This window comes from Macaca mulatta, chromosome 9 (genome assembly GCF_049350105.2).
Source record: "Macaca mulatta isolate MMU2019108-1 chromosome 9, T2T-MMU8v2.0, whole genome shotgun sequence".
In the NCBI taxonomy this organism is placed as follows: domain Eukaryota; kingdom Metazoa; phylum Chordata; class Mammalia; order Primates; family Cercopithecidae; genus Macaca; species Macaca mulatta.
Genome location: NC_133414.1, coordinates 101,125,160 through 101,153,136, shown reverse-complemented (window position 1 = coordinate 101,153,136; position 27,977 = coordinate 101,125,160). Strand labels below are relative to the sequence as shown.

The window sequence follows — 27,977 nt, the reverse complement described above, 5'->3', positions numbered from 1 at the left end:
CAAAGAAGACCAAGGAAACTTCAGCTTCTGGCCCTCATGCCCCGTTCCGAACAAAGAATTGCTGACTTTGCCTCCTGGGTGGTAGGTAGCACTTTCTTTGGAGCCCCTTCTCTGCCAGCTTTAGGTATTCTCCTTCAGTGGCATTTCAAAGCTTAGCTTGATCTTCCCTACACTTGATAGTCTTTCTTCTGTAATGGCTTAGGTTAAAGATTCTGTGTTTCATTGTCCCTTTTTTGTGATTTTGTATTGAATCACAAAGAAGGAAATGAATAGAATGTTAATCTGGAATCTTAAAAGAGAAAAATAATAGCTAACACTTAAATAGTACTCTGTATATGCCAGGTACTGTTCAAAGCATTTTTTTCATGTAATAACTAATAATCTTCACTTTGCGAATGAGGAAACAGTGACACAGAGAAGTGAAGTGACTAACCTTAGGTGAAAAATAATGAGAGTAAATAGATAAGCCAAGATTTGAAGTTAGGCAGGTGTGCTCCAGAGACCACGGTGCACTTTGCTATACTGCCTTTCAATCTCATTTATTTAATAATTTACACTTTTCTTGCTGTTGTGTCATTTTCCTTTAATGTATATGTGAGTACATATACTCAAATTATTTTAATTGCTATCCTGGTCTTCCTGTTCAGTCATGAATCAGTGCCATTCTCTGTTTCTTTCTTTCTTTTGGTAGTTTCAAATGCATTTTAATACCTGTGAGGTAAATTCTCACTGTTTTAATTTTTCAATTTTGTTCCTAACTACTCCATTATCTTTATTTATACAGATGAACTTTGAAATCATTCTACCAGGTTTCTAAAAAATCATCTAGTGATATTTTCAATTAATTGTATTAAACTTGGAAATTATTTTGAGAAGAAATGATACATTTATAGGACTCTAGTTCACTACATTTATCCTTTTATAAATAGCATTCTTATTTATTTACAAGACTGATCAATAATAAAAAAGAGCAGGTATAAGTGAAACAGAGTGAAAAAGGATTTTGGACACAACACAAATTTAGAAATATTAAATGAGTACTATAAATAATTCATAAATATGGATGCTTATAAGAAGCTTTTGGTATTTAAAACTTGTAAGGGATTAATATCTGGAAAATACACGAAGCTCCTGCAAATCAACAAGAAAAACAATAATAGACTACTAGACAAAGGAGATGAGCAAGCTAATTACAAGAGAGGAAACACAAAAACAGATGAAGAACTAAATGCATTAATAGTTGGAAAAATTCAAATTAAAAAACATCAACTGTCACCTTACATGTTAGACTGGCCAAATTAGGAAGCTGGATAATATTACACGTGGGCACATATATGGGCATAGAATCACAACTGCTTCTGTGTGGTTGATGTTCATGCAGACAGCGACAGACAGTCATTCTAGGGAGCAACCTGGCATCCACATTAAATCAAATATATTCAGATCCTATAACTCAGTGTTCAATTCCTGAGATCATGTCCCAAAGAAATTTGCATACAGGTCCAAAAGGGGACATGTACAATGATGTCAATCTCAGCATTGTTCTTGGTGGCTTGGAATTACAGGTGACTTGTAAGTTCACCACTGGGGGATTTGAGAGGTAAAATGTGTGAGATCCAAACCGTAGAGTTTTAAACAGCAACTAGGACAGGTGCATCCAAGGCAACATAAATTTTATGAATGAATAAATAAATGTTAAGTAAATTAATGTAAACAAAAGGAAGATGTCTGTAAATAGACCAATAATGATAATGACAATATGGCATAAAGTGAAGACAATGATGGCTACAACTCTGCTCCTGAGATCCAACTCACCAAAAAACAAGTAGCAATAGAGAAAATCTCATGTCTGCTTGTGTATTGAGAAATTCCTTCCAAAATATAGCTTTGGTATTTTAGAGTCATACTAATCTTCTCCGTTCTGATAGTGAATTTTTTATTATTTAAATTATTTTAAAATGTATAATGGGACAGTGAAACTTAAAAACTTATTAGCACAAAATGGCCAGGGAAATAATTTTGTTTTTTGAATTTCCAAATCTTTCCATCTCGAATGAGATAAAGTGGCCAGTAGTCAGGTCCACTCTCCTCTGTCTGTATTTTGGGAGGAAATATCCAAAGCCCCTCCTCCAGTTCTATTCCTATGGCCAGGAGCTAGGAAAAGTGCTGCAAAAAGACTGAGTTCTAGGCAGAGACCTTGTGTAAATCTTGTTTATTCACTGCATTCTTTAGGCCTGCCTGGATCCATTCTGGTAAAGTACAGGCCAAGTACCAAATATGGGAGCTCAGCCCAGTTTATTTCCAATTTATGTGTTTTGCTATAAGAATGTTAGTATTATCAGCAAATTGGAGGATTCGTCCAATCTCCAATCTTGGTTCTTTCTTCCTAATTATTTTATGAACAGGTTAAATAAAACCAGTCTCAGGTATGATCTTTATGGGGCCCCAACGCCTACCCTTCTCTTTACTTCTTATCTCAATCCACCACATCTATGTTAATGCTACAACCTCCTCTTATGAAGTGACATCATTTTTGTCCCCATCCATCCCCATATTGATTCCACACTTCTCCAAGCATGCACTATTGAGATTTAGATGTGATTTACTTTATCCCAAGTTCCAAGGTGTACCCTGGTTATATTAGGCCACTTAAGTCATTTCTGTCCTCTTCACCATAACGCTTGCCTAAGAGTCAATCTTGCAGGTCCAGTTGTGGTACTGCCTAGGACTTTGGTTTAATTGGGAAGAGATGCTCTCTCTGGCCTTGGATGTGAACAAGGAAGCATGTAACCATGATTTTTCTGGAACCCACGTTGAGGCATGGAAGAGGATATTGCTGAATTAATTTCAAAGAAATAGGGTTAGAGCACTGATCAAAAGATGCCTGAAGCCTGATTATCCACAGACAATTTTCCGTCATCATTTAAGTCATTTTGAGTTGGGTTTTCTATTATTTCATCCTAACAGATACAACTGCTTAGACAGACTAATCTTTATTTCCCAACTGACTTCTAGAAAAGGTCTCTAAGGATAACTCTTCTCTATCTGGGTTAAATGGTCTATTTCATCCCCAGACTTTGAAACAGGCAAGAAGTTCAGAGATTAAAAAGTCAGCAAGCCCAGATAGTAAACCATCTCTCTTGTTCAAAAACTCACTTCCTGGCTTTCTAAATTTCAGAGTTAGAGAATCTCACAAATGCAAGAGATTCAGAAGTCGTACTTATCAGCGTGGTCGACTTGGTAATTCATGACTCCTGATTCAGCTTAAGGCTGGTAACCTCTCCTTCTTTATCTATGAAATTCTCTGGGAGGAGAATCTGCCCACATGTTAATACCAGATTTAAGGACCACTCGGGAGTTATCTTAGTTGATGGAACATAGTTTAATGCTGTAATACTATGAAATCATGGCAAATGTTTGTATAATGCCTACAATGTGCTAGACATGTTCTAAGCACTTTATATAACTCATTTAACTTGCATTTAATCCATATTACACCATTTCAGGTAGATGCTATTATTATCTACATTTTGTATATGAGGAAACTGAGGCACAGAGAAGCTAAGAAACTTAGGCAAGGTCAGACAGCTAGTAAGTGTAGACTCAGAACAAATCTTGAGAGCTGGGTTCCAGACTACATGCTTAATAAGTACATCAAGAGAGTAAAATGAATTCCATGTCAAGTATATAATGGTGAATTTTATAGAGATTACATAATCATAGAGTTCATAACTATGAGTTTTTGTGATCTCCTTGATGGTTTTGCAGTGATCCATCCACCTACTGTATTCCACAGTTCTTAAGAATGGCTGACCTCTATTTACAAGGTTGCTAGCAAACATTAGGTATGCCACTTCTGAAGAGGAAAATAATTATTTCATAGAAAGTTAACCCACTCATTTGTGGCTTCAGCCTACCTAAGCCTTGGTCTCAAAAGCTCTAAGCTGTGACCAATAGCTCACAGCTGTGCTGTGCTCAAATGTCTGCGTGAAGAATATGATGGTGGTTCATCTCTGTGGGAGTTTGGTTATTGATTCTAAAAATTCCTTCTCTGATTGCACTTCTTCAGGATCAGGATGATATATCACTTTTTTCTTCATACAAATAAATGTATTTGAAAATAAATACACATGAGATTTCTATATAATAACACTATATGCAAACAAGAATGGCTAATATTTAAAAAGACTGCTAATAGTAAGGATTAATGAATATGTGGATCAATCAGAATTCTCATATAATGCAGTTGAGAGTATATTTTGAAATAGCCACTTTGTACAGTTATTATTTATTATCTACTAAAGCTAAAGGCATCCTTATTTTTTGATCTGGCAATTCCACTTTTAGGTATATAACCAACAAAGTAACATGCGATATGCTCCTCAAAATACAATCACTGAAATGCATATTGCAGTATTAGTTGTAAAACTCAAAAACCGGGTGTGAGGGGGCAATCCCCAATACCCATCAGCATGATAGGTAAACAAATGTGATATATCCACACAATGAAATGTTACATCCATCTACAGATACATGCAAAAATATGGAGGAGTCTCACAGACATGGTGTTGAGCAAAAAAAGCCAGACCAAAAAAGAGCACATACCGTATGAGCCATTTTATATAACACAAAAACTAGGGGAACTCCTCTATGCTGCTAGGTTACCCTGGATGGGCAGTGCTGGAGGGAGCATGGGGGCGTTTCTGAGATCCTGTTGTTATCCTGATTTTTTATTTGGGTTCTGGTTATGCAGATGTGATTAGTTTGTGAAAAGTTGTTGTGCTGAACACTTAGGATGTACATACTTTTCTGCAGATATGTTGTACTTCAGTAGAATGTTTTTAAAGTACATGTATGCAGTTTTCCCTGCAGAGGCTCAGTGAAGAGGACAAACTGTCAGTCTCTCAAGACAGTGAGCTGTTTTGATCTTTCTCAGACAACGATCCTTGATTCCAGAGAAAAGCCTGACCAGATCCCATAACCTTTTAACCATGAAAGAACCAGATAGACCAAAGTGAATGTTTAAAATATAGTAAACCTATTTTTCAGATTTCTAAAATGGTTGAGTGGAAAAAAATCAATAGTATTTTTAACTAGAAAGATTGTCCCATGTTGACCTTTATATTAATTTTCTGAATAGTTGGATTTGGAATTTCAAAGCTTGTATTGGTTTTTTTGGGGAAAAATGTGAGTTTTCCAGTGATAGTGTTACTAACTATACAACTTGGAAGTCTGTGTCTATTTTGACAAAATAATTTGTGTTTAGTTTACTAACATTGTAACATATTCAGTTCTTTTTGGAGAAAGAAAAGAGACATATTATGGATAATTTGCATTGACTCTTCTCTTGAAGTTTTGCAAATGATACATGATCAATGTTCAAGATACCATTTCTGTTAGGAATTCAGATTCAACCATCATTGATAGAGAACTTCCTTTGCACAAAGCACCATTCTGGATATTTTATATTTTTCAATTAATTTAATTTTTATTTCAATTGTGTGATGTGGATATTTAACCCCATCATATGGATAAGGAAACTATAGCTATAGAGATTGATTTATCCAGCTAGAATTCTGACTCTAAATCTAGGACTTTTAAAAAATCATGCTAGGTAACCTTCAGAGACTGTCTTCTAGAAAATGTCATTGCAGAGAAATCTAGGAGGCAGGGAGCCATATCCTGTTGTCACCAAGGCATCATCCTATACTCATAAATCAGCAGATGTGAGGCCAGGAGAAGCAGGTATGGAGAAAGGAATACAGGCTCAGGAAGGTTACGGGCAGACAGGGAGAGCTTGCCAGGGAGAGCTTGCCAAGCATTTCCATTCTTTTCTACTTAGGATGAGGGCTAAACAAACAAAATACAGTCCACAGTTTTTTTCTCTGAATCAAACATGAGTTTGACTACCTTATTATAAGGAAATTTACCAGCCCTTTTTCATCTTTACCAGTTCTTTTTCATCTGCACAAGATATTGGGAAGGAGAAACAAACCACAGAGCCCTTTTGTCCCATGATCTTGACCTTGGAATTGCTAAAGAATGTGCTCATTTTTCTTTGTCAGAAGCTGTATTGGAACTGAAGAGTGAAGAAATTGAATTTTGTAAACAGAGTTCGGAAAAGACGCACTTTGGTTCCAGGAAAGAATTCACAGTGACTCCACTCAATGAGAGTTGAGTTGGCAGCTTCAACATCTTCTCTGGGAAGCCCCCGAGTAGCTTGGAGAATTGATGTTGCATAAAAGGATAATCACTGTCATTTAAAAGAATTAGTGTTTGGGTTCTTCAAGTGACATTGTGAGAAGAAAAATATTTATTAAAGATTGGCCTATAGAAGGAAAAACTAGATCCCAGAGACAATAACAAGAGAAAAGAGTAGTGATCTCAACTCTCCTCCTATTAGGGAAGAAAAAGCACACACACACACAAAAAGTAAAAAAAAAAAAAAGTTGGGGTGACTGATGTTTTATTCTTTATGCCTTTCCCTTTAAAACAAAAATAGACTTGGAAGTGGAATAGTGAGACCACTTAGATATGTACAAAATTTTGCTCTTAAAACTCTCCTTGACCCTTAGAACCTTAGCCCTAATTGCTATTTTCACTTCTAAATATCATTCTGCATGCATTCATTTATTTAATTGCTTGTGCCTACTGAGTCTTTTTTCTCCTATTACTCTATTTTGAATTTGAATTGAGCAAACACATAACTTTGGTTGGAAACGTCAGCTTTCAGAGGCTTTTAATTTTCTTCTAGATTCCTTGAATAACCTCTAAATTACTACCATAAAAGCCAATTGATGCACAGAAATTTTTCCAAAGAGCGGTCATGGTTTTGAAACTTAAGCCTAGGGCTATCATTTGAGCAAAATCTTTTGTTATTTGTGAATTTGTTTTCATTTGGTTTTCCACTTGAAATTAATTAAATAATTTAAATTGAAACAAGTTGAGGTACATCTGGAAAGAGCAGCTGCCAAATAAATGCTTGTTGAGTTAATAAATAAATGAATGAATGGGCTAATATGCTTAAATCTGATTCTGTCTCTGAATCTGAGGGAAAAAAAAAGTGGTTGACATTAACTCTTCCTTGATTGGTCCAAGACTTGTACAGGACACTGAAATCTCTAGTTACTTTCATCGTGAGGAGTCCTCTGGAATTTCTTTAATGAAGAGATCTTGAATATACAACTAGCCCTTAGAAGAGGTTACAAACTAATTGTCTCTGAGCTAAATCCAGCTCCAAACATATTTTATTTGACATTCACAGACTTTTAAATTGTTTTAATTAAAATTTACAAACTAGGAGATTTTACCTAAAAGCATAGGTTCTATCTCTTCTTGTATTAGCTCTGCACTTCTCCACAGTATCACACACATGGACGAGAATAGCAGCTACTTGCTGTAGATAAGGCATAGGCTCTACAACTTACTACAGTCCACGTTTGCCCTAAAAGGAATTACTATTAATAAGTATTTGCACTGTTATTTTTCATGTATGTAGTAAGCATATATTTCTCTGTGTTACAAACTTAGACTGAGAGCTATATAATTCTAGAAAAAAATGGAAAAAATCATCTATTTTTCTTTTAATAGAAAAGTTCATTTTATATAAAAGTTAAACCTTTAAAAGAAAGTCTGCCTGGCTTCTTTGGGCATCTGTGCTTACAACTCTTGCCTTACTATCTTTTTTCTGTGATTCTTTGCTTTTTGTTTCTAACAAAGCAAATAATCTCTATCACAGAAAAAAGACAGTAAAGCAAAAGGTTTGTTTCTGCTTTTGTTTCTTTTATACAAGTCATAATGGAGAGAAAATTTATTCTTGTCTACAAAACAAACCTTTTCCAATATTTTAATTTTTTCTCTCAAGGTTTATCTGAAAAGTGATTTCATCAACCCATGTTGGAAGCTTATCAGAGACTGTTGGTATGAGACAAAAACTGGGGAGATGAAACCATGAGTCGATTCAGACAAAAAGTCAGTCATGAACTGGGACCTGGCATCACACACTGGGGTTGAGCCAAGCTGGAGTCAGGCAGGAAGTCAAGGACCAGAGCACCAAAATCAGACAATTACTAAGAGGGGCCAAGTCAAGAACTTACTGGAAGAGCCAAGTCAGAGATCAGGAAACTTGAAGAAGAAAATATGTTTGGAACCTGTATCCTGTCTACTTCTTAAGACTTCAACACACATAGAAGCTTGAGGCCACATTGGGTTTTTGGCAACTAGGTTTATCTTAAACTTAAAAAAATGCTTTTAAATAATGTTCTAACTAATTTTTCCACCAGGTAACTTGATATAAACATACAAATGATTCCTTTAGCAACTTCTTTTAAAGTATACATTTTATTAAAGTATAACACACATTCGAGTGTTCAGCTTAGTGAAATTTTACAAGTGAACATACTAGATAAACAGCATGTAAATCAGTACATAAAACATTATCAGTACCTTTATGCCCCTTACCAGGCACTACTCTTCCAAGGATAGCCACTATGCTCATATACAACACACAGATTACTTTTTTCCTGCTTTTTATTTACACTAGTGAAATAATACAGTTTATGCTGGCTTCTTTTATTCAACATTATATTTGTGAAAATTATATATGTTACATGTAGCATTATTTTTCTGTTGTTGTAAGAAAATTCCACAATTTAGGCATTCATTCTATTCTTGATGGACATTTGAGTTAGTTTTGGTTTGATGTTAGCACAAAAAATTCTGCCATGCACATTTTTTTTCATGCTTTACGGTAATTATATGTATGCATTTCTTCTGGACATATGCTCACAAAGGAAATTGCCGAGTCATAAAGAATGCTCATGGTCGGCTTTCCTAGAAACAGTCAAATAGTATTCCAAAGTATTTATATCAACCTATATTCCCACCAAGAATTTAGGAGAGTTCTGTTTGATCCACAAAATCACCAACACTTGGGATTGCTTGTCTTATTCATTTTAGTCATTCTTGTAATTGTGAAATGATATTGGTTTCAATTAGCATTTGAACTTATCAAGTTGAACACTTTTCCTATGTTGGTTGGTCATTTGAATATCTTCTTTTCGTAAAGTGTCTTTTCATTTATTTTGCCTACTTTATCTATTATGTTATCTGATTTTTTTTCTATTCATTTTTGGGAGTTTTAAAATATACATTCTGTATATGAAATTTTTGGTGATATCTGTATTGCAGTATCTTTGTTCATTCTGTGGCTTGTCTTATCACTGCCTTAAAAATATGATTTGATGGACTCTCATTCTTAATTACAATGTCTTCCAATGTGTCTCTTTTTCTTTATGGTTAGTGCTTCTAGATTGCATCAAGGTCATAAAGACATTCTTCTAAGTTTTAACCTAGGAACTTCATTGTTTTACCTATCGTATTTCAGTCTACCATCTGTCCATCTGAAATTAATTTCTATTTACAGTGAAAACAAAAATTAGGAATGAAAATTTCTTTTGTCCAATATGTATATCCACTTGACCCAACATCATTTATTGAAAGCATCCTTTCCGTTCCCCCACTACACTCCAACAATCAAGTGACCTTGAATATGTAGGTCTGTTTCTGGACCCTCTATCTGTTTCATTGGTCTGTGTGTCTATTCTTGCACAAGTACCACACTGAAACTGCTTAATTACAACATTTCTTAATACCTAGTAGTGTATAAACCAGTAAGGTTTGTTTTTCCTTTGTAATATTATCTTAGTTATTCTTAGATTTTTGCATTTCTGATATAAATTATAGAGACATCTTGTTAATTTCTACATGTACACATTCACACACACATACACATACACACAAACTTGTTTGAAATTTTATTGAATTTTCATTAAATTTGTAGACATTTTCTCCATGTTGAGTCTCTTTATTCATTAGCATGGCTTTAGTACTTATTTATTAGGCTTTCAGCTTTTTCTCAAACTTACTTGTATTTCTCAAACTTACTTATATTTCTCAAAAGAACACATTGATTCTTTTGTATCTCACACGTGTGACTGAGTTTTTAGGCTCATGTGTGAGATATGCTTCCCTCAAAAATTGTTATGACTGTGGCATGTTACCTGTGTGATGTGAAAATAAAAAGGCCACACCATCTTCCCTAGGAAATTTAAAGGAAGATCACTACTATTTTTAAGCTTTTTGCTATTTCGTTAATATATCCTTTGTCTCATTGCATAAGGAATAATTATTTAAAGTATAAAACTTTAAACTACTAAAAAAGAGGAGAGGAAGTCAATAAAATTTCATTCACAATCTCAACCATCTTGTATTAGTGTGTTGCATTACTATAAAGAAATACCTGAGACTGGGTAATTTGTAAGGAAACAGGTTTATTGACTCATAGTTCTGCAGACCGTACAACAAGCATGATGCTGGCATCGGCTTGGCTTCTAGGGAGGCCTTAGGAAACGTACAATAATGGAGGAAGGCAAACAGGAAGCAGGCCCATCTTACATAGCCAGGGCAGGACCAAGAGAGAGGTGCAGAGGCGCCACATACACACTTAACCAACCAGATTTCATGAAAACTCTCTCATGAGAACAGCACCAAGAGAGATGGAGCTAAACCATTGATGAGAAACTGCCCCCATGATCCAATCACTTCCCACCAGGCCCCACCTCCAATGTTGGGGATTACAATTTGACATGAGATTTGGGCAGAGTCACATATCTAAGCCATGTCATATCTTGTATACTCACGGTGAATATTTTGGTGTAAATATCTTCCATATATACCATTAAAAGGGTATCATATTATATATATATGTTCTTGTGTATCCTCCTTTGTCTCTTAACAATCTTTCAGAAGTATTTTCTTGCTCAAAAATTATCATTTAAACATGACTCTTTAAACTACTAGATAATACGATGGGTATCAAATGTGTGGGTATCAAATAAACTATTTAATAAAGTACTTATTGGTAGTTTCAAATTTTATTTTTAGATTATTTTTTCTATTCTGAGTAATGCTGTAGCAAACACCCTTGTAAATAAATATTTGGTTTTATGACTATTACAGCTTTCTAAAAATATTGAAATAGAGATGGATGCACTTCTAAATGTTTAATTCTCATTGCTAAATTACTATGAAATGTTAACACCAATTGATATAAACCACAACATTGTAAGAAAAGGCCCATTTCTCTGGAACACCAAATGATGTTGGCAATAAACTACATTTGGTAATTTTCCCCCCAGAAATATAAAATGCATTTTTCCAAGTTTCCCCTGAAAGCTTCAGTGCCACATAAGCTCTTTAGGAGATAGAGCTTAATGGTTAGTATTCCTCTAGTGTTTTTCTCATATTACAGTCATATGACAGGATGAAGATTTTAGGTATCTCAACCTTTATTTTTTCTCTCCTTTCAACCTTCAGACCAAAGAGGGCAAAACAGAAAAAATATGACTGATAATGAATAAAAAGATGGATTGCAACTCATAATGGGTAGGGTTGGGAAAACAAGCAGGTTTACTATTGGTGGAAATGTATATTGGTATCAGTTTGAAAGGCAATTTGATGATGTCAGTATCTGTGAGCAGTTAAACACTTAAATGATACATATTCTTCACCAAGCAATTCCAGTTTTGTAAATTTTTTCTGAAGGGAAAATTACAGAAGTACACAAATACTCATAGAAATACTCAGTGCAGTATTGGTGAAATGAGGAGAAAAAAGAGAGAAAGAAAGAAAAAAGAAAATGAACTACTATCATGTAGAGAATGCCATGCCATAGTAGATCCATGGCACAGAATACTGTATTGATATATAAAGAAGATGCTATATATATGAATGAATAGATAGTTAAGATACTCTGTAGCACAAAAAGGAAAATGAAGACCAATAGCTGTATCAATTAGGATTGATTCAAATCTAATACAGAAATCTACACATGCAGGTTTAATTTCTTTTTTACATCGAGATACTCATACACAATTCTATTTTAATAAAGTATGGGAGGGGAGGGCTATTTGTGGACTGAAGAAGTCAACCAAGGACCTCTCTTCCCAGGCCCCCTCATCCTCTCTTTTACATTTCAACTCAGAGGGCTGTAAGGATCAATGTCTCTGCATAGCTGTAACCCAACTGTGGCCCTGCTATACATAATAAGACGTACTTTGCTTCTATAACAAGGAATCAAAGGGCAGAAACCCAGGGAGAACTCAGTGTAAAGCACCACAAATTTCATCAGGGACCCAGCTCCTTCCTATATTTCTTCTCTATGCTCCTTAACAGGAAGCTTTGGTCATCACTAAGTGGTCACGAGTTTCCAGCTCTGGGTTTTCATTTTCCTTTCAGGTAGGAGGCAGAAGGAAAAATGAAGAGGCAGGGATGGCACCTACCTCAGGAGAGCAAAACTTTAGAAATCTTCAGCAGATTTCCACTTCCATTTCATTAGCTAGAACTGTGTCACAAGACAATCCCTAGCTGTCAGTAAGGTTAGGAAAAGTAGTTTTTGAATTGGATACAAGGCTGCTTTGAACAAAATGGGAGTTTCTGTTAGTTAAGAAAAGGTAATAGACACTGAGTGGGCAACTGGCAGTGTCTGCCACAATATCTAGAATATTACTCCATTATCTTGAAAAAGTAAATTACTGTTTAGTTATACCAACACTTCTATATGTGATTTCATACACACACACACACAGAGAGAGAGAGAGAGAGAAAAGCCTAGAGGGAAATACAGGGGAAGTGGAATTATTGTTGAGCAGAGTGAATGTCTGTTTTTACCTTTTGTATGTTTTTTTTTTTTTAAATTTATTTATTATTATTATACTTTAAGTTGTAGGGTACATGTGCATAACGTGCAGGTTTGTTACATATGTATACTTGTGCCATGTTGGTGTGCTGCACCCATCAACTCGTCATTTACATCAGGTATAACTCCCAGTGCAATCCCTCCCCCCTCCCCACTCCCCATGATAGGCCCCGGTGTGTGATGTTCCCCTTCCTGAGTCCAAGTGATCTCATTGTTCAGTTCCCACCTATGAGTGAGAACATGCAGTGTTTGGTTTTCTGTTCTTGTGATAGTTTGCTAAGAATGATGGTTTCCAGCTGCATCCATGTCCCTACAAAGGACACAAACTCATCCTTTTTTATGGCTGCATAGTATTCCATGGTGTATATGTGCCACATTTTCTTAATCCAATCTGTCACTGATGGACATTTGGGTTGCTTCCAAGTCTTTGCTATTGTGAATAGTGCTGCAATAAACATACGTGTGCATGTGTCTTTATAGCAGCATAATTTATAATCCTTTGGGTATATACCCAGTAATGGGATGGCTGGGTCATATGGTACATCTAGTTCTAGATCCTTGAGGAATCGCCATACTGTTTTCCATAATGGTTGAACTAGTTTACAATCCCACCAACAGTGTAAAAGCGTTCCTATTTCCCCACATCCTCTCCAGCACCTGTTGTTTCCTGACTTTTTAATGATTGCCATTCTAACTGGTGTGAGATGGTATCTCATTGTGGTTTTGATTTGCATTTCTCTGATGGCCAGTGATGATGAGCATTTTTTCATGTGTCTGTAAGAAACTACCATCAGAGTGAACAGGCAACCTACAGAATGGGAGAAAATTTTTGCAATCTACACATCTGACAAAGGGCTAATATCCAGAACCTACAAAGAACTCAAACAAATTTACAAGAAAAAAACAAACAACCCCATCAAAAAGTGGGCAAAGGATATGAACAGACATTTTACCTTTTGTATGTTTTAATTGCTTTAGCTTTCTTACAGTGAACATTTATTTCTTTTATAAGGATACTTTTACAAATAAAAAGGTCACTCCTAAAATGAAATAAAGCAAAAGGGGAAGAAAAAGAGGTAAAAGCTACTAGGATTTCAGATTCAGATGTCAAGATGGTAGCTCTGTCATAAAAGAAAAAGACCGTCCTGGTCCGAAAGTCATTTATCTGGCACCATAGCTGTCTGAGCAGATCAAGTAAAACTTCGAGAAGCAAATTTTAAATCTTCAAGTGTTTGTATCTGTATGATTTCCCAAGTAGTTCAAAGAAAGCATTGGGCCAACCAACAATATAGAAAAAGCACACATTCATCATCCACAATTTTTGTAGGCTCTACTAAAAAATTATACTGTGATATTCCATGGGAAAAGAAAGGACAAACAAAATGGCAAGATCTCTGCCTTCTAGCAACCAGTAGAAATGTTAAGGAGGAGACTTCCTGAAAAGGATACATCTGGATAGGTTATACTGTCAGATATGTTGCTATTTCTGTGATGTGAAATGAGATGTGACATAAGTAATAATAAAAGTAATGAGACAAGTTAATATTTATTGAGTACTTACTATGTGCCAGGCAGTATGCCAAGTATAATGCAGGACTTCATTTGCTGTACTTTTCATTTTGACCTTATAGAAAAGGAAACTGGGAGAAACCAAATGACTTGCTGAAGTCCGCACAGTTAATAAGTGGCATATCTAGGATTTGAACGCAGTCCATCTGATGGGACAGCCAAAGTTCTTAAATGCTTTGTTCCACTATTCCTCCTCACTCAGTGAACCTTCTACACAATCCAGAGATAATCCTGCTTATACTGAACCGTCCCCAAAGACTCACACTTTTGAGCAGACAACAAAGTTGCTGGCCTTTCATTTGGAAGACTGTTGCTAAAATACTCTTGTAACCTCTGAGGAGAGTGAGGCCCTATGGCAAAAGTATAGTACCATGGATGAATTAAATCAGATTAGCCTTACTGAAGGCACAGAGAGATTGACTTAGATTGTGTAGGCCTGTAACAGGCCAAGTACCAGTGTTGCGGGGAAACTTGAGGGGCACGCAGTGAGAGACAGTAATCACAGAGCTGGAGCTATGCTGGGAGTGTTGGTACAGCTTAGGGATATAAGTTCTACGCTGGGGAAAGAACCCTTGAGAGAGAATAAATGGTTGGGTTTCAAGGACTATGGCTTAGTTACATGGTGAGCAGGCAGGACAGTAAATCCTCCTGCCTCACCTCACTCCTTTCTCTTTGAGGAAAAAGCAGCTGACAGGGCAAAGGACAACAGTGAGTCAAAGAGCTATGGAGCTGCTGTGGTCAAGGGTGTCTGTGCTTTTTATGGAATATGGTGCTCATCTCCATGGGAGTTTGATTCTTCATTCTGAAAATTACTTTTTGCACTTCTTCTGGGCCTGGTGCCTAGGTTTATCATTAGTTCAGAGTTACCCTTCTGGGTGGGTTTATCATTTATGTATACCACATTCCACAGAATTATTTCTGAGGGATTTGTCTGGAATGGCATATTGATTTAATGCATATATCAACTCCTCTTGATGAGTATGGGTAGCTGGAGAACTAAGTTAATACACTGATTCCTGCTTTGGCAGAAAAGAATGCTAAGATGTTCATTATGGATGTGTGTTGGGATAAGTACCGATTCTGATCCTGGGTCATATGTTCTTGTTGTTTATGGTACTGAATCAGAAAAGGCATGGGAGATAAGTGATAACCATTAGGAAATAAGTAGGGGTAAAAATTAGGTGAAAAATATTAGTGGGGAGATCCTGACTGCACGTTGGGCTGGCTGGATGTAAGAATGCTCCCTTGGACCAATCCATTTCTTGTTCTCTGAAGGACGTTTCTCCCAGCCCCAAATATGTGTCCTTAAATTGCTCCTGATTTTTTCGTAACTTCACCCTCATTTTCACTCCTCCTAGTCTTCTCTATTCTAAGAAGTTTACTTTCAATAAGTACATTTAAAGGGAGAAATTGCAAATAATAACTTAATTTAATTCAACACAATTCATTGGTCAGTTGAGGTGAATCAAATTCCTCTAGTTATAAATTTATAAATTTATAAACATTCACACAAGGTATACATACAAGCAAAAGCATATCAACCCTTTCTACCACTAACAGACAGTTTTCTCATTCACTAGTATGTCACTTTAAACTTTGAAACAAACAGCCTTATGAAGCTTCCTTTGTTCTTAAGCAGAAGCTTTCCTCCTCCCCCGGTGTTTTTGAGATGGAGTCTCTCTCTGTTGCCCAGGCTTGTGTGCAGTGGCGCAATCTCAGCTCACTGCAACCTCTGCCTCCTGGGTTCAAGCGATTCTCCTGCCTCAGCCTCCCAGGTAGCTGGGACTACAGGCATCTGCCACCACGCCCAACTAATTTTTGTATTTTTAGTAGAGACAGAGTTTCGCCGTGTTGGCCAGGCTGGTCTCAAACTCCCTGCCTCTAGTGATCTGCCTGCCTCTGCCTCCCAAAGTGCTGGGATTACAGGCTGAGCCACCGCGCTGGGCCCAGAAGCCCTTCTATTATATAATGAGAGAGCTCATCATGTACTAGATGTTGGAAGAATAAAGATGAATAAAACAGCCACTTCCCTTGAGGATCTCACAATATAAACTGAGTATTTCAACAAGTAAGATGAACAATACTATCATAAAAGCAGTCAACAGGGGGAGCATTTATCAAGAACTGTGAAGGATTTGGAATTTTATTTTCTTAGCAGGCTAACAAATTAATCTAACACAATTTCATAGAAGCTGGCAAAAGACACAAGACTATAGCACCAAAGACGAATAATTCTATTACTCATGACACAAACCTAAGTATCCTCTTTGCTTCAGTTCGTTTTTCCCAACCATTCCCACAAGAGCACTTTAGATAGATGTTTGACAAGCAGTAGATGTATTTCACAGCGGAGGGTCCCTGAGCTTAGGGAGCCTGCATCTTTCATACCATACGGTAAGGAAATCTGCCATTTCCTTCAGAGAGAAACATTACATCTATCTTCCAAAGCTATTTGCCATGTAAACATTCTTAAAAAGAAAGGACCAACAGGACAGCCGGTGCCTCACTCACAAGGCAGGCAGAAACACAAGACCCATGGAGAATTAGCTCTGCCTGGAAATTATGGAGGGTTTCATGGATGAATTGTTTAATTTTAAAAATAAGTAGGAATTCACCAGGTACAGAAGCAGAAAGAAAGACATTTTAGAGAGTGAACACTCAGTCAGCAAAGACCTAGAGATAGAATGACGAAAGGACAAGGACAATTTGAAATTACTTAGAGAGTAAAATAGTATTCTCAACTTCAAAGAGTTGACCACATTTTGATCATTATTTAAATTTGTTTTGGCTATAAACTGATACCATAGTAGTCACAGCACTGTTTGTGAGACAAATCATTGAGCTGAACACAGTGAGACTTGGGTGTAGATCAGGATGCAATCTGCTGGGCTCATTGTGTTCCTGGCGCTGCACAGACAAATGCCCTGCCACCCACTCCAACTTCTCACAACATTGTGAGAACATTGGTTTAGCTATCTGAAGACAATGTTCTTCCCATGGTCCCCAGACCCTTCAGATCTGCCAGCCACTACACATATGTCTTGATTTTTTTTTTTCCTGAACATATACCAGAAGTCATTGAGAGCTAGAAACTATTTTTAGGTAGTCATGAGTCTATCTTTTAAACTGTTGAAAATCCGAAAGGCTAAGTCTGTTGATTGCTTCTGGTTCTGCTAGAATTAATGTTGCCAAAGCAACCAATCAAATAGTAAAGATATCATATTGGCCGGGCGCGGTGGCTCACGCCTATAATCCCAGCACTTTGGGAGGCCAAGGCGGGCAGATCACCTGAGGTCGGGAGTTTGAGACCAGCCTGACCAACATGGAGAAACCCCGTCTCTACTAAAAATGCAAAATTAGCCAGGTGTGGTGGCACATACCTGTAATCCCAGCTACTCAGGAGGCTGAGGCAGGAGAATTGCTTGAACCCGGGAATCAGAGGTTGCCATGAACCAAGATCGCACCATTGTACTCCAACCTGGGCAACAAGAACAAAACTCCATCTCAAAAAAAAAAAAAAAAAAAAATCATCCTACCAGCACAATTAGTATTATATGTGGCTTTGGGACTGACGTGGCCCTGCCAAGGAAAGTGCTGGCCAATGTGGAGAAAAGAATTATTGGTAGCCTGACAACCCTTCCTGAACTGGGGCCACCTGCATCAATATAATGGGCAGGGGAAAGAGTTGGGATTGTTAAATGCAGATTCCCGGGTGATACTCCTCACAAATTAGCCCTCCTACAAGTGGGATCTGGGAAATCTGAATTTTTAAACAAATTCCTTTGGTGGTTTTTTTATGTATTCAAATATTAGAACACTCCTGCTAAAGATGGTCCTTGAGGAATGAGTCTGTTTGTTCTGAAGGAGTTAATAGACCTCTCTTGGGAGCAAATGCACTTCTAGGCCTTGGTGGGGAAATTTCCACAAACTCCTGCCAGGGACCCTCCAACACAGCCTCCCAGGGAAGGATAATTCATTCTCGGTGTCTCACCATAGGGTTGGGCTAGCAGCAGAGGTTGTTTCCTGTTATCCTGAGGGTGACTCACACAAGTGACCCAGGAGTACAGCCTATATTTAATCAGCCTGAAAGTGATAAGCCTCAGAAGAAGTTCCAAGTGGTTTGGCAGGCTCTGGCCAAGATACACATGGGTCATAGAGGTGAATGACACCGTGTGGTTGGATGTTTAGAGAAGCACACTGACAATAAAGTCCTAAGAACACCAAGAAATATGCATCAGGGTAAATGTCATGAAGGCAATAAATGGGGTACAATGAGGGAAGGAATAAAAGATGAATTGAGTTTATTTTCTTTCAAAGGCAAAAAGAAAGGTGTCTTGGGAATCCTAATAAAGAAAACACACTAAGTCTATGGAAGACGTAAAGGCAGGCAAATGCCTGTAGTATGTCCTGAAATAAACATATTATATGATAGATTATTGTATTTAACACAGTATGTCTCTTAGTCTTCACAACATTCCTCTAAGTTATGTACAATTACACCTGCTTAATAAATGAAGAAATTGAGACTCAGATGGTTTAAATTATGTATTCATGTATCCCACAAACATTCAGGGAGCACCTACCAGGCATCATATGGAGGTCCCATAACCAGTCAGTGACTGGACCATGGTTCCAAGCCAGGCCTCTGACTTTAGAATGTGGTATTTCTGCTGTCAAACTGCTCACAATACGGTTACAAAATGTGAAAATATAAGTTTTAATGCACTAAGTAAACTAAAATATAAGATTTATCCTCCAAAAGTACATGATAAACTTCCAAATGAACTGTACAGATTAAAAATGTCAATGTCTGTGGTTTTGGAGGGCTTTAGAAGGCTTCATACAGAAGTATGGGCTTGAGATGGACCTTTAGGATTTAGAGATGGTCTCAGGAATAGAAAGCATTTGCTCTGAGTTAATACAGGAAGTTTAGAAAGAACTCATTGATCATGTAGATTAAAAATCCCAGTTCATTTAAGCAATATTTATTGATTCAATAAATACGATGTGCACAGTTTCTTAAATCAGTAAACTCTGAGACTCCAAAATCATAATAATACTCAGGCTCTTATTAAATAATTTATAATCCAGTTGAAGAGATAAGACAGGAAATTATAAAATGATTAGTGATGATACCTAATAGCATTATAAAGTTATGTAATAAACCATTTAACTGTCTAAATCAAGGAATATCGTAATAAATGATAAGGTGATGGTTGTTTAAACAGTAAGAGCCAAAGGAATTAGAAACAAAGTAAATTTGACCTCTTGATGATTTTGGAAGTTCCAGGAAGAAAAAAACACTGGAGCAAATTAGAGAAAGAGAGAGAGTGTGAGCGGGTGTGCGGGTGTGTCTGTGTATGTGTGTTTGCACCTCTATTGTTTTTCCAGGAAAGGTAGATCCAATATTGTGTTTTAGTGTTTCTGTATTTTTTTCAAGTAAATGACTTCCTAATACTCTAAGAGGAAACACATGCAATATTTTTCTTTTCTCTTAAGTATACAATTTTTAATAAGTTCCTATTTCTTAGAATTTTGTATTGTAATTGTCATTTTAATTTTTATGAGGCTGTAAATCTTAACTTCCTACTTGATTCAAGGCACAAGGATAAACTCTTAGAATGGAAGTTTTTGTGTGTTTTGTAAGTGTTTTTTGTAAGATGTGATCAATGATTCACATCACTTAGTGTAATATCTTTATTTTAAAAAGTTTTGCAAATTACTTGGCAATTAAAATGGTTATTGTATATCTCTTCTTTGTCATTCATACAGACCAATACCTAAAAGTATAAAGAGCTAAGCCATTGTTGATGTACAGCTACTTAATAGAATATTACCAGTAGGATGATTATGACTTTTACTCAAAAAAGAGATTCCAACCAATTGATGGAATGAAGAATGTGGCTCCAGAAAACATATTTCTCAGTACTGAGAATAAAGCAGAAGAGGAAAACTAAGTAAGACACTACACAGCCAAGCACTGGCCCCCAAACTCTAGAATCTTCCTAGCAGGGTCTGGAAATTTTAGTTTTAAATTGATGGTAAAGATGAAGACCTGTAAGGAATATGTATGTTTGCATTTTTATTCCTGATATTTTAATTTTAATAAATCTCTTTGCCATTAAAAGTTTACGTTTGAACCATTTTTCCTCCTAAAAAGTATATATGTCTATCATATTTTTTGAGTCTTTGCAAAATCTCGCAGACTATTCTTTTGTTGTCACCATAAATAAAATAACTTTAATTCTAATTGTAGTGGTTTTTTACTTGAAATTTCTATACTTTTAAAATTAGAAATTGAGTTTCTGATCTCCAGTTTTTGTCTTCGGAGGAAAGCTTTCAAGTTTAAATAAACTATTTGAAGCTACCTGAGTTTTAAATTAATATTCATTTATTATAGTAGAAATTTTACCTAGTTTTTTTCAAGGTTTTATGTCTTTTGTCAATCTTATAAACTTATGTATTGAGTCAATGTTTTGCAAATAAGAACTATTACTTCTGGGAGAGGCTTTGACAAGTGTTCAATCACCTCAAGTTTTAAAAATTAGTATTTACAAATTTAGTAAATTAAATTATTTAAATATTTTAAATGCATTCCTAATAATTTTCTTTTTGAACACTTTAAAATTTGGAGCCCTATCATGTTTTTCCTAAATACTTAATCATACACTTAATAAATTAACTTACAAATATAGTTAATCTCAAATACCTTAAGCACACAATACAGTTTATTTATTTTGGCAAATTATTTTATAACATTCAATTTAAATCCAAAACTCTAAAATTAATTACATAGTTTATTAGGAATTGCAAGCCTTATACGTCACAATCTCTTAAATGCTACAAACACTTTAAATTCAAATATTAGGAGACTATCCCACTGATTACAAAACTTATTCTTTTTTTTTTTTTTTGACAGAGTCTCACTCTGTTGCCAAGGCTGGACTGCAGTGGCACGATCTCGGCTCACTGCAACCTCTGCCTCCTGGGTTCAAGTGATTCTCCTGCCTCCTTCAAGCTACAGGTGTGCGCCACCACGCCTGATTAATTTTTGTAGTTTTAGTAGAGAGAGGGTTTAACTATATTGGCCAGGCTGGTCACTTGTTCTTAAACCTAGCACATACAAGTTTGGCTTACCTTTTATTATTAATTTCCCAGGAATGAAAAACTATTTCCATAAAGAAAACCAGAGTAATACTATTAACATGACATTACCTGATAAGATGAATTGACACTACTTTCAGGTGGAATTGAAGTTACTGTCTTTGTTCTGGCTGCTATAACAAAGTAACATAAGTTAGATGGCTTTCAAACAATAGAAATTTATATCTTACAGTTCTAGAGGCTGGGAAGTTCAAGATCAAGGGGCCAGCAGATTCAGTATTTGGTGAAGACCAGTTTCCTGGTACATAGATGGCCATCTTCTCCTTGCACCCTCACATGGTGGAAGGGGGTGAGAGAGCTCTCTGTAGTCTCTTTTATTAAGGGCACTAATCCTGTTCATGAGTGCATACTGTTATGACAAATACAGAGAATAGCACTTAGCATTTCTCTCTGCAATATTTATTACATTGTTTCAGAATTATTCTGTAACAGCAGGGGGTCAGGGGTTGGGAAATGGTCATAGAATGAGTTTAACCTGAGGCTTTCTGCAAAAGGCAGTGAGGGATTATTGAGGATTTGTTAGCAGAGGCATAAAGGAATCTGCCTTATATTTTAGAAAGACTGACCTGACAGCAGTTCGGAGAAAAGGTTCAAGTAGGGTGAGATGGGAGGCTAGCAGATCAGAAGGTCTGAGCATTTTGTCCAGAAAAGTGATGAGTCTGGACTATAACGAGACAAAGAACAGGGAAAGTATTAATAAGTTACATTGACCAGCATAGGTAATAAATAGGATGTGGAAGGTGAGAGAGAAAAAGGTGAGGATGCTTGAGTTTTCTAGCTTAAATAATTCCTCATTAAGATGAAACACACAGCTGGGATGTTTCTTTTCTATGTTACTATTTCCAGGTTTCCAGAGAGGCTAATCTGCAAAAGAGGTTTCCAGGAACATTATGAATAAGAAATGAGCTTTCTGTTAGTTTATCAGTTTGTGTCACGGGCCTTAGCAATTTCTTGCCCAGAATCTGCATGAAAGCATCTTAGCCCAAGATGGGAAGTGATGGCAATATCATGTAGACCTGAACTCTTCTGTAATGCATGTCTAAGTATTCCTGACCAGGCAGGATGTGCTCTGAAATGATACTGCCTACTGCTCCAAGGCAAGTGATGAAAATACATAAGTATTGCTCAGAAGGCATGTCTAATTGGATATTCTCCTTTTGGGTGGCAAGGAGAAACTATCCTGTAAGAAAACAGGATGTAGAGAGTATTTGTCTGCCAAGATTCTTCCCAACTGCTGTTTCCCAATGGTCAAATTTTTGACCCACAAGGAGATAATGCCCCTGCACTTCTGGGTTGTGTCATCCAGTTTCTTCAGTGACATCTTGAGATACTAGGTCCCAAACTTTGCTGTGTAGTGTTTATTTAAAACCAGAACTGATGGTAAGAGCCGGAAACTCATGTGGTCAGCCAAGGCAAAAGATCCAACACACTCAGGGAAAGTTACTGAGTGTTCTCAGCAGCAGAACAATGAGGACTAAGGAGAAATTAGGGTCGTGACAGGTGGGGTAGTAGTTGTGAAAATAGGTGGAGTTGGAGGAAACTGAAGGGGTCAAAAGATTCTTGCCTCATACATAATTTATCCTTTTTTTTCACTGCCTGAGGTATCACACTAAGTGTTTGATACATATCACCTGACCTTCACATCAACCCTATACACATTTTACACATAAGGACATTAAGGTCCAGAGGCATAATATGTGTTGACAAAGGCCACATGGCTAGTAAGTGTTGAGGCTAGAATTCGAACCAAGTTGAGATTTTTCTATAGGTCACACTGATCTAGTAGATAACTAAAAGTTGTTTATGAGGCTTAAACTTCTATGCTTTTGTCCTCTTATAGGCTACATTATAACATACTTCCTATGTTAAAATTTAATGTCTCAGTAAACTAAACTAAAATCTCCTGCTCATTTTCATATATTTTCTACAAATGAAGTAGGTAGGAATCTACATAGTATGAATAAAAGAGTTACTTTATTGCAGCACTATTCACAATAGCAAAGACTTGGAATCAACCCAAATGTCCATCAGTGACAGATTGGATTAAGAAAATGTGGCACATATACACCATGGAATACTATGCAGCCATAAAAAAGGATGAGTTTGTGTCCTTCGTAGGGACATGGATGCAGCTGGAAACCATCATTCTTAGCAAACTATCACAAGAACAGAAAACCAAACACCGCATGTTCTCACTCATAGGTGGGAACTGAACAATGAGATCACTTGGACTCAGGAAGGGGAACATCACACACCGGGGCCTATCATGGGGAGGGGGGAGGGGGGAGGGATTGCATTGGGAGTTATACCTGATGTAAATGATGAGTTGATGGGTGCAGCACACCAACATGGCACAAGTATACATATGTAACAAACCTGCACGTTATGCACATGTACCCTACAACTTAAAGTATAATAATAATAAATAAATTTAAAAAAAAAGAGTTACTTTACATATGCAATGATTCTTGGCTTCTGTAGTTATTAAAGAATTATGAAGCTAATGGTATCCCAAAAACTACACACTATGTTGAATCAGGAATAAATTGAAATCCCAAACAGAACAATAGTGAGTCCTGAAATTGAATTGTTAATACAAAATCTACCAACCAAAAAAACCCTGAAACAAATCGAATTACAGCTGAACTCTACCAGACATACAAAGAAGGGCTAGTATCAATCTGACTGATGCTATTTCAAAAAATCTAGAAGCGACTCCTCCCTAACCGATTCAATGAGGCCAGCATCATTCTGATGGCAAAACCTGACAGAGACACAACAACAACAGAATAATAATAAAACTTCAGGCCAATATCTCTGATGAACATAGACACAAAAATCCTAAAAAAAAAAAAAAATACTAGCAGTCCAAATCCAGCAGCATATCAAAAAGCTAATTCACCATGATAAGTAGGCTTTGTTTCTGAAATGCAGTGTTCGTTCAACACGCATAAATCAATAAATGTGATTCATTACACAAACAGACCTAAAAACCAAAACCACATGATCATCTCAATAGACACCAAAAGGGCTTACAATAAAATTCAACATTCCTCTGTGTTAAAAATCCTCAACAAACTAAGCATCAAAGGAACATACCTCAAAATAATAAGAGCCATCTATGACAAACTCACAGCCAATATCATGTTCGTACTGAATGGACAAAAGTTGGTCACATTCCCCTTGAAAACCAGAGCAAGACAAGGATTTCCAATCTCATCACTCCTATTCAAAATAGTGCTGGAAGTCCTAGCCAAAGCAATCAGGTAAGAGAAAGAAATAAAAGACATGCAAATAGGAAGAGGAGAAGTCAAACTATCTCCCTTCACAGATGATATGATTTATATTTAGAAAACCCCATAGTCTCTGCCCAAAGGGTCCTAGAACTGATAAACAACTTCAGTAAACTTTCAGGATATAAAATCAATGTACAAAAATCAGTAGCATTTCTAAACACCAATAACATTCAAGTTAAAAGCTAAATTAAGAACAAAATTCCACTTACTATAGCCTTAAAAAGAACAAAATACCCAGGAATACAGCTAACCAAGAAGGTGAAAGACCTCAACAACAAGAATTAAAAAATACTACTGAAGTAAATAAGAGATCACACAAATTAAAAAACATTCCATATTCATCCATAGAAAGAACCAATATTGTTAAAATGGCCATGCTGCCCAAAGCAATGTACAGATTCAATGCTATTTCTATCAAATAATTAACATAATTTTTCACAGAATTAGAGAAAAAGACTCTAAAATTTATATGGAACAAAAAACAGTTCAAATAGCCAAAGCAATCCTAAGCAAAAAGAACAAAGCCAGAGGCATCATACTACCCAACTTCAAACTATGTAAGACTACAGTAACCAAAACAGCATGGTACTAGTACAAAAACAGACACATAGACCAAGGGAAAAGAATAGAAAATCTAGAAATAAAGTGATACACCTACAATCATCTGATCTTTGGCAAAGATGACAAAAACAAACAATGGGGAAAGAACTCCCTATTCAATAAATGATGCTGAGATAACTGGCTAGCCATATGCAGAAGATTAAAACTGGATCCCTTCCTTTCATCATATACAAAAATCATGCCAAGATGGATTAAAAATTAAATGTAAAACCCAACTCTATAAAAATGCTAGAAGAATATCTAGGAAGTACTATTCTGTACATAGGCCTTGACAAAGATTTCATGAAAAAGACTCCAAAAGCAACTGCAACAAAACCAAAAATTCATAAGCAGGACCTCATTAAACTAAAGAGCTTCTGCACAACAAAAGAAACTGTCAACAGAGTAAACAGGCAACCTACAGAATAGGAGAAAATACTTGCAAACCATGTGACAGAATAGGAGAAAATACTTGCAAACCACGTATCCAACCTACAGAATAGGAGAAAATACTTGCAAACTATGTATCCAACAAAGGTCTAATATCCAGAATCTATAAGGAACTTAAATTTACAAGCAAGAAAAAAAAAAAAACTACAACAACAAATAACACCATTACTAATGGGCAAAGAAAATGAACAGACACTTCTCAAAAGAAGACTTACAAGAGGCCAACCAGCATGAAAAACGCTCACGATCACTAATCATCAGAGAAATGCAAATCAAAACCACAATAAGATACCATCTCACACCAGCCAGAATGGATATTATTAAAAAGTCAGGCCGGGCACGGTGGCTCATGCCTGTAATCCCAGCACTTTGGGAGGCTGAGGCGGGTGGATCATGAGCTCAGGAATTTGAGACCAGTCTGGCCAACATGGTGAAACCCTGTCTCTACTAAAAATACAAAAATTAGCTAGGCGAGGTGGTGGGCACCTGTAATCAGGAGGCTGAGGCAGGTGAATCGCTTGAACCTGGGAGGTGGAGTTTGCATTGAGCCGGGATCGTGCCACTGTACTCTAGCATGGATGACAGAGTGAGACTCAAAAAAAAAAAAAAAAAAAAAGGTCAAAAAATAGCAGATGTTGGTGAGGTTGTGAACATTTATAAATTGCTGGTAGGACTGTAAATTAATTCAGGCACTGTTGAAAGCAGATTGGAAATTTCTCTAAGAACTTAAAACAAAACTACCATTTGACCCAGCAATCCTGTTACTGAGTATATACCCAAAGGAACACAAATCATTCTACCAAAAAGATACATGCATTCATATCTTCATTGCAGCACTATTCACAATAGCAAATACACTGACTCAATCTAGACACCTATCAGTGGTAGGCTGGAAAAAGGAAAATGTGGTACATATACAGCATATAATACTACGCAGCCACAGATAAAGCAAAATCATGTTCTTACCAGCAACATGCATGCAGCTGGAGGCCATTACCCTAAGTGAATTAACACAGGAACAGAAAACCGAATACCACATGTTATCACTTATAAGTGGAAGCTAAACATTGAGTACACATGGGCACAAAGGTGAGAACAATAGACACTGAGGCCTACTTACAGGGAGAGGGTAGGTGGAGGGTGAGGTTCAAAAAACTACCTTTCGGGTACTATGCTCACTACCCAGGTGATGAAATCATTTGTACACCAAACTATGGTGATACAAAATTTACCCGTCTAACAAACCACACAAAGACCCCCTGCATCTAAAATACAAGTTGAAAAAAAATAAAATTTGCTTGTTTTTAAAAAGTTATGCAGAAAAGGCAGAGCAAGATGGTCAAATAAAAGTCTCCAGCAATTAGTTCCTTCACAGGAGCACCAAATTTAACAACTACCTACAAATAAGAGCACCTTTATAAGAAGCAAAAATCAGGTTAGCAATCATAATACCTGGTTTTGACGTCAAATTAAGGAAAGAGGCACTGAAGAGGAGCGCAAAGGTAGTCTTGAATTGCCTATACCACCCTTCCCTGATTCCCCTACAGTGGCTGCATGGCACAGAGCCAAGTTCAATCTGCGAACTTAGGGGAGGAAGAGTATATGATTGGAGGACTTTGCATTGGAGCCCAGTGTGGACCTGTCACAGCAGAAAGCAATACGAGGCAGAACTTAGCCATCATATGCAGAGGAAGAATTTAGACCAGCTCTAACCAGAGGCAAATCATCCATCCCTGCTTTTGGAACCTGAGTTCTGTCAAGCCCTGCTACTATGACCTAAAATTCCCCAGGGTCTTAATAAACTTAAAAAATAGTCTAGTCCACAAAGACTGCAATTCCTGGGCAAGTCCTGGTGTTGGGCTGGCTGAGAGACAGTGGACTTTGGGAGCACACAACCTAGTGAGATACCAGCTGAGGCGGCCAAGGGAGTGCTTGTGTTTCCCTTCCCCAACCCCAAAAAGTGTAGCTCACAGCTACGGGAGAGATTCCTGCCCTCTGCTTGAGAAGAGAAATCAGAGAAAAGAGGACTTTGTCTTATAACTTGGATACTAACTAAGCTACAGTAGGATAGGGCACCAGGCACAGTCCAGGCCCTAGCTCCTAAGACAACATTTACAGATGTGCCTTGTGCCAGAAGGGAA

The 27,977-nt window shown here is 36.8% G+C and overlaps 1 non-coding gene across 1 annotated transcript; it reads left to right on the top strand.

Annotated features, from left to right (window-relative positions):
- The first annotated feature begins 9,970 nt into the window (after positions 1-9,970).
- LOC114670249 (small nucleolar RNA U13) lies at positions 9,971-10,071 on the top strand. The gene has a single exon (XR_003719729.1). It is a non-coding gene; the product is annotated as a small nucleolar RNA U13 (small nucleolar RNA).
- Positions 10,072-27,977: the final 17,906 nt, after the last annotated feature.